The sequence below is a fragment of the Terrapene carolina genome, unplaced genomic scaffold (genome assembly GCF_002925995.2).
Source record: "Terrapene carolina triunguis isolate 2854851 unplaced genomic scaffold, T_m_triunguis-2.0 Scaffold67, whole genome shotgun sequence".
NCBI classification, from domain to species: domain Eukaryota; kingdom Metazoa; phylum Chordata; order Testudines; family Emydidae; genus Terrapene; species Terrapene triunguis.
The window spans coordinates 223,122-231,845 of NW_020664418.1; positions in this window are offsets into that span (position 1 = coordinate 223,122).

Below are 8,724 nucleotides of genomic sequence, written 5' to 3' on the forward strand. Positions count from 1 at the left end.
GCAGCATGGCCTAGTGGAAGAGCATTGGGCAGGGGCTCGGGAGAATGGGGTCTATTCCTGGCTCTGTCGCTGGCCTGCTTGGGCAAGTCACGTCCCCGTTTTGTGCCTCAGTTTCCCCATCTTTAAAAGGGAGATAATGATGCCAACCTCCGTTGTAAAGGGCTTGAAGATCTACAGACGGTAAGTGCTATATAATATATTATTGTTATTGAGCCTCCCGAATGACTGGAACTGAGCCAGGCAGCTTTTCTTCCACCACTTGGATGCTACTGTCCCAATCCTGATATTTGTCTTCAGAGAACACCCACACTGAAATCCCCCCACCAGCACAGGAGTAATTAAGTGTTTTTTCAAATTGACTGTTGTACCTATGTAGTAATCTGTTTCAGCAGCATGTTTTTATTAGGCTGAAAGGGACGCTTGAGCGAGATCTGGGTAGCATCACCTCGTCCAAATGCAGATAAACAAGGAGGGGGATAAACGAGTGACTGAATGGCGTTGGTGACATATGGAAATGTAACTCCACAGGTGCTGTCTGTACTGCAACCCAGTTGAGGGGGAGGAAGAGTGGCACTGCCCTGTCCTCTGCCTCAGCACAAAGGGGCCGCTGCAGCATTGCTGGCCAGGAGCGAGGTGGACTGGCCGAGCTGGGAGTGGGGGGCTCGGGACTGGGCTAGCAGGGGTTGCTGCAGAGCAGGATGGCACTGGATGAGAGCTCTGGCTGGGAGCAGAAAATGGTGGATTCCGGCAAAGGCTTCCAAGCCTTTGTGTACATTTCAGTCATGTGGGTGTGAGATCTTTGACCAGGTACCTGCCGCTTCATCAGCCTGTCTGTGCTAAACACCCAGCCAGCGCGTTGTGGCAACAGCAGCCAAGGCAGCATGTGCACGGGGATGGGGGTTGTTGTGGGGGCAGGAGCATTAGCTCAGCCCCTGTTACTCAGGTGGTGTTGCTCAGCCAGGAGGCACCATTTCCTGACACTGCATTGCCAGCTGCACACGACCCCTGGTACCCTGGCGCGCTCTGGCCGAGGTTTGTGTGGGGCTGTGTCAGACTTTTATGCAAATTAGCTAATATACTGATTTACATATCTGAAAATAATTTCCATATTGGCATGACCCCCAGTTTTGAGACGTGACATGGAAAGCATCAGCCCGGTGGTCCTGGCAACGTGACCCCTAAGCTCAGGGCTGTGGGTTTCGAGCCCTGCATCGAGCAGGTGGGGGAATCCAGAGTAGATGAAAGGGAGTGCCTTGGAGAAAGAAGCCCTCTGTTTATCTGCACACAGGGTTCAAGCCAGACCAGGAAAGATTGCCTCTCGGGGCCATGGGGCAGGTTAGTCTATGGCCCAAGGAGCGCTTGGCCAGCTAGTGCAATGCACGGAGGTGAGTTTGTGATGCTGGTGCTGGAACCAGCACACACCAAACTCATCCCGCACAGGGACTATTGTAGTGTATAGGAACAGGGCGGTGTAGAACAGCATGGCCTAGTGGATTGGGCACTGGAGTGGGACTCAGGAGACCTCTGCCACTTTAGCTAATCACTTCTTTCCCTGTGCCTCAGTTTCCCCATCTGTAAAATGGGAGTAGTGATGCTGCCCTCCTTTGTGAAGCACTTGGAGATCTACAGCTGAAAAGCGCTGCATAAAAGCTAGGCAGTAGCATTATCCTTCAAATAGCTTGTGAGCCCACTTTTGGCGGTCCCAGTTGTGACGGGTTGGACCCCCCTTCTGGGATGCCACCTGATATGCTGGGGTTTAACTGAGCCTCCCCTGCTCAATCAGCCTATTCTGCCAGCCTGGGTCCCCTTTACCTGGCCTTGCTGGGTTAGGCTCACAAGCCTCTTCCAGCCAAGCACACAGGCAGGGCCACACCTAGCTGCACAGAGAGGCCTCCCCCAGCACTCATGTGCCCACTCCCTTTAAGGGATACAAACCCAAAGGTTTTATGAAATTCGCCCCCTCCCTCAATGTGAAGGGAGATATGTATAACTTCTTCCCCCCCCCCCCCCCGCAGTTAGAAATGACAGAAACTGGGTTTAATAATAAACAAAACAAATTTTATTAACTACAAAAGGTGAATTTTAAGTGAATACTGTATATATACTGTAATAACAGACAGAACAAAGCAGATTACTGAGCAAATAAAACAAAATATGCAAGCTAAGCTCAATATACTTAAGAAACAGGTTACAAAATGTAATTTCTTACCCTAAATGTTATTTTAGGCAGGTTGCAAAGTTTCTGTGGTTCAGAGTTCCAGTTATATTCCTTTTCAGACTGGACCCCTGTCTCAGTCTGGACTCCCTCCCTCCCCCCGCCTTTCCTTCAGGTGGCTTTAGCAGTCTTTCTTCTTGGGCAGTCAGGCCATGGAGAGGAGGAGTCATAGAATCATAGAAGATTAGGGTTGGAAGAGACCTCAGGAAGTCATCTAGTCTAATCCCCTGCTCAAAGTAGGACCAACACCAACTTTGCCTTCCTCCCCACTCTTAAATAGGATTTACATAAGGCGAGAATCCTTTGTTTCCCAAACTTGACACCCAATTCCAGTGGAAAGTTACAAGAAGTCCCAGGTAATGTTTAGTATCAGGTGACAAGACCACCTGATTCTGTAGCATCACAGTGTCCATGAGTCAGTGCAGTATGGAGTGTCCGCAGGAAGGCCAAGCCTTTTCACAGTCCACCATCTTCGCCAATGGGACATCCGCCCTGTCTGGCTTTTCCATTGTTGTACCTGAAGTGTTAGAGTAGGCATCACCCAAAGTAGCATAGCTGAAATACAGATACATAGTCAATATTCCTAACTTCAGATACAGAAATGATACTGGCATATAAATTGGATAAACACATTCAGTAAATTATAACCTTTCCAATGATACCTTACAAGACCCATCTTGTATAAAGTACATCTCAGTTATGTCATATTAATATCTTAAGCATATTTTCATAAAGAATACGGAGTGAAACGTTATACCAGTGTTCTATGTTTCTGAAGACACCAGAGGCGAGCCAGCTCGGCCTTGCATGATGTGTATGTTCAGTAAGCATGGTTCCCTGGCGCCCACCATGCCCCTGGGACTGTCCATCTTACATTTGTTGTGTAAAGAGTAGAAGACACAACAGTCACTGCACACGACATTCCCAACTTTTGCTATTTTAGCAAGACTCTCAAGATCTTTGGTGTTTTCCTAAAGCCCCAGCTCCAGGAGTCATAGGATTATGGGAGACTGTCAGCTTTCATACAAGAAAGGCCCAAACAATATTTAGGCACCTAACTCCCATGAATTTTGATGGAGTTAGGTGCCTAAATACCTTTGAGCATCTAGCCCTGAGTTTCTAGCCCTCCTGCTTGCAGAGAGAAACGTGAAAATGTGACTCCAAAGCCTCAAAACCCAGCAGGCAAATAAACGTCTCCCAAAAGGGTTTGTTTGGTTAAAAATCATGCCTAGGACCCTACCAAATTCATGGTCCATTTTGGTCAATTTCACGGTCATAGGATTTTAAAAATCGTAAATTTCATGATTTTAGCTGTTTAAATCTGAAATGTCACAGTGTTGTAATTATAGGGATCCTGACCCAAAAAGGAGTTGGGGGCGGGGTGGGAGGCGCAAGGGATTGCGGTACTGCTACCCTTGCTTCTGTGCTGCTGCAGTTGGTGGTGCTGCCTTCTGAGCTGGGAAGCTGGAGAGCGGTGGCTGCTGGCTGGGCACCCAGCTCTGAAGGAAGCAGCGCAGAAGTAAGGGTGGCAATACTGTGGCTCCCCTAAAATAACCTTGCAACCCCCCTGCAACTCTCTTTTGGGTCAGGACCCCTAATTTGAGAAACGCTGGTCTCCCCCCGTGAAATCTGTATAGTATAGGGTAAAAGCACACAAGAGACCAGATTTAACAGTCCGTGATGCGTTTTTCATGGCTGTGAATTTGGTAGGGCCCTAATCATGCGATTTTCAAAATCTCAAGATTTTCGGGGCCTGGCATGAGATTTTGTAATGTTTGGGGTTGGTGACGCTACAACAATTCATCAGCTGGGCAAAGCCTCTCCTTGCCAGCCCAGCGCCCTCCCTGAGTCAGAGGAGAGTTGTAGAGCGTCTCCCATGCAGACATGAGCTGGGGGTAGGGCAGCGTGGCACCTGCGGGGTGGGGGCTGCAGTCATGGCTTCTTACTGTGGGGTGGTTTCTGGCTTCTGCAGGGCAAGCGTGTTGCTCCTGCAGCTGGCCTGGGCTGTATGCCACATCCCCGGTGTGCAGCACACAGGGCCTTTGCCTCCCTTGGCAGCGGTTGAGCAGCGCCTGTGGAGTTGGCACGATCCCAAGCCAAATGCAGCTGGGCCCACGAAGCCATGTCAGCCCCAAGCGGGGACGGAACTGGCTAACGAGCATCCTTCATTCACTTTCAGAGCCACACCGACCCAGCTGGGACTGACTCAGCATCCCTGCGAGGAGCCAGGCTCAGTGCTCGTCCTGCATTGAGAGTGGTGGTGTGTCCCCTCCAGCCCGCCTCAGCTCACTTCCCCCCCCTCCCCGTTCCACACACCTCCAGGCAGCAGGTGAGCCTGGTTTGGGTGCCCCCCTCTTTCCAGCCCTGACTCTGGGGCACTGAGTGGTGCAGCCAGGGAGTGGAGGGAGGGCTCCTGGCGGTGGGGACCCAAAGGTCCCCAGCTGCAGCAGGATGGGAGGGCAGGCGGTGCAGCAAATTCACTAGGAAATTAGGGGGGGTGGAAGGAATGAGAGGCTGCTTAGCTCCCTCTTGGGCACCTCCCTGCACTCGGTCCAGGCTCCCCGGCCAGGGACTGTTCCCTCTGCATTGCAACCAATCTCCTTATCCCTCCCTTCCCTGGGGCCAGGGACCCCTAGTGCTGGGTGGGAAACTGAGTGGAAGGGCCCTGGAGGAAGGGCAGGGTCCTCCCATTCTGACTGGCACTGCTGCTCCCTCCCCTCATTCCATTGATACACACAGACTGGGACCCTCCCTCATGGCTGTTTCACTGAGGCGGCTATGGAGTGGGGCATGGTGGGGACCTGGCTACTGATCCAACTGGCCCTCCCCAAAGGCTCAGCAAACCCAGACTTGCCCAACTGCAGCAGCTGGCTCTAGGTCAAATACAGTGGCCACACTAACAGCAACAATCATCCAGCTGTCTGTCTAACTGACACACTCCCACCATTGCAAGGCTGGGCAGGCCAGGAGCATTTATACAGTGCTGTGCTGCCTTCCCATCTCCTGCTTTCTATAAGGTAGGGCTCTCCCCACCAGCAGTGGGTCTTTGGGTCTTGTCTGAGGTCTGGGGAGCTCCTATGCACTTTGCAAACCCAGTTTTCTGGGCTTTGCTCAGCTGGTGAGTTCCTCCCAAACATGTCTGCTCTCCCCAGCTGTAGCTCCAGCCCCAGGGGCAGGGGAGTGGGTTGAAGAGGAATACTTTGGCTGGCATCCCTTAATGAGGCTGGACAGTAAGACCCAACTTGGATCCATGGTCTCTAGAGCCAAGTCCTCGCTCCCTGGGCCCTGGCCAGAGGAGAGGGAGCCCTTATGTGGCCATGTGCCCCTTGGATCTTCCTCCTCAAGGGCCTTTTGTGAGGCCAGGAGCCAGAGGTTGTTCCCACTTCCTGCTCCAAAGGAGCCTTCTCTACATACCCCACAGCCACCATGGGGGCCCTGTGGCTTCCAGCATCAAGGCCTGGGTGTCTTTCCCCAGCAAACTGCAGACTTGATGCGAGGAGCCTCTGGGGGTGGGCGGTACCTCCCCTTTGCAGCAGGTGGCTCATACTGGGTTTCCACAGCTAGGCGCAGGCATAGTGCTCTGAGCTGGCTGGCTGGTGGGTGCCAGGGAGGTGCCACCACTATGGGAATGGCATGCAGGAAATGAGCTATTGGAGAGAAGGTGGGAGCTCTGTGGACTGAGACCTCAGCATTCCCTGCACCCTTCCCCACCCCCGGCATCAGGATCTTGGGTGCTCTGAGCTGTGACCTCAGCAATTTTGTAAAACCCTGTAGCTCCTCCTCCCCAGATAAGCCCAGAGGATATAAACCCTAGACACAGCACTCTGCAGCCCCAGCATGGTCCCACCAGCTCTCCTTTGAGTGCTGGTGAGCTCCTGATCCATGTGTCCCCTAATGCACCCTCTTCCCACACAGCAGGGAGCGAAGGGGCAAAAGGGAGAGCTCGGTTTCAACAGGTGCTGAAAGGTTTGGCAGGCACAAAGGGCTGCTGAGATCTGGGGAGGGTGTATGCAGAGTCATCTCATCCCAGAGCCGCGGGAGAGAGTTCCCCCTCCTCTCCATGACTCTGGTGGGGCTGCACTAGGAATGCTGTGGCTGGGGCTGGGCACCTCTTTGCCAAAGAGATCAGAGAAAAGCACCAGAAATGACCAGGGGCTGAGGGGTGGGGAGAGCCCAGCTGTGGGTGGGGGGAGAGGAAGGAAAGGGGAATAGCTGAGGGATAGCAGGGGCAGGGAAGTTGGTCCTGCCCTTGTCAGCCCCAGCCAAGGAGCTGATGCCAGAGTGTAGGGCTGGCCTGGGCCACGTGGATGCGGGAGAGGAATTGCACAGGGAAAGCAGGCATCAAAGAGGGAAGAGAAAAGGGCTTGAACTCCTGATATTACCGGGATGGGAGCTTGGGATGACTCTGTCTACCTCCCACCCAGGCCTGCACAGCTGCCAGCTCACCACTCCCCTTTCAGGCCCCCTGCCTGGCCCTGCGTCTCTCCCCTGGGTTTGCTTAACGGGCTGTGCAGCTGTAAGCAACTAACGACTTTTCCTCTCTTGCTTTTAGTGACCTTGGGGGAAGTGGTGACTGGGACGTAGGAGGCACGTTCCACACTGGGCACTGGGACGAGGCGGCACGTGGGAACCTGACAAAGTTGGAGGCATGATGGAAGGTGCTGCCAATTGCCGTGTCAGATGCCGTGCAGTCTCACACCCCACCTGAGCACGAGCAGCTGGCAGCTGGAGGAAGCCCCAGGCCAAACAAATCAGTTTGCCTCATGCATTGGGTAAGAACCACCAATGGATCCCTGTCCATCTCTCCGGGCGAGTATCACTTCAATCCTTTGTTACAGCAGCACCCAACTGAGATCGGGACCCCGCTGTGCCAGGCGCTGTACAAACACACAGTGAGAGCCCCCAGGAGCTTCCAGCTCTGGAACCCTCACCCATGCAGACAGGAGCAGTAGCGTGGCCTGGTGCAGGGGTTCTCAACCTTTTTCTTTCTGAGGCCCCCCCCACCATGCTATAGAACAGGGGTGGCCAACCTGAGCCTGAGAAGGAGCCAGAATTTACCAATGTACATTGTCAAAGAGCCACAGTAATACGTCAGCAGCCCCCCGGTCAGCTCCCTGCGCCTCCCGCCCACCGGCAGCCCCGCCAATCAGCACCTCTCCCTGGCTCCCCGCACCTCCCGATCAGCTGTTTCTTGGCATGCAGGAGGCTCGGAGGGGGAGGGGGAGGGGGAGGGGGAGGAGCAAGGGCATGGCAGGCTGAGGGGAGGGGGCGGGGCCTGTGACAGAGCCAGGGGTTGAGCAGTGAGCACCCCTCGGCACATTGGAAAGTTGGTGCTGTTATACCAATAAAAACTAGCAGGATCTTATTAAAGGGGACAAGATAAAGATGCCACATTTATTATGATAATTTGATTTATGACCAATAACTAATATCTTAATCCTTATACACACACATTATACCTAATACCTATACACACACACACACACATTTACACACACACACATCCATCAGATGTTCTGCAGCTGCTGCATAGTTACCAGTCCTGCTTGAGTCTGTGGCTTGAGTTTGCAGCTTGGGTTCGTAGCTTGTGGCGGCTAACTGGCCAGGAAAGCCGGTCAAAAGGACGAGCTGGGTCTCTGTTGGGCATGCACCGATGCCCTTCCATGTTGGCAGCAGAATGTTACACTCCTCCAAAGTTTTCCATCTCACCCATCCTTTTTGTAGGCTTTAGTTTGAATCCAGAGTCTATAGGTCTTGCTGTGTCACGCTGCCTCCAGGTTTGGTGATTGATCACCCGTCAATTGCAGACATGACTTTCAGCCTCGGACCGGGCTTTGATCTTCCTTCTATTGTACCTTTTCTTTTTAGGGTGGATTCTTCTTACTTTGTTAGGGCTCTTGTCTGCATCTTCAGCCGTTGGTGTTTGAACTCTATTTAATCAGGACAGGCTGGGGCTGGAGGTTGATTCCATCATCCATACATACCTCATTCACACATCTAAACTATGATAATAAGATTACAGCAGGGTTTGCAAAAATGAAGGTTGCAGCAAGCCCTTACAAAATGGAGTAAGTATCAGAGGGGTAGCTGTGTTAGTCTGAATCTGTAAAAAGCAACAGAGGGTCCTGTGGCACCTTTAAGACTAACAGAAGTATTGGGAGCATAAGCTTTCGTGGGTAAGAACCTCACTTCTTCAGATGCAAGTAATGGAAATCTCCAGAGGCAGGTATAAATCAGTATGGAGATAACGAGGTTAGTTCAATCAGGGAGGGTGAGGTGCTCTGCTAGCAGTTGAGGTGTGAACACCAAGGGAGGAGAAACTGCTTCTGTAGTTGGATAGCCATTCACAGTCTTTGTTTAATCCTGATCTGATGGTGTCAAATTTGCAAATGAACTGGAGCTCAGCAGTTTCTCTTTGGAGTCTGGTCCTGAAGTTTTTTTGCTGTAAGATGGCTACCTTTACATCTGCTATTGTGTGGCCAGGGAGGTTGAAGTGTTCTCCTACAGGT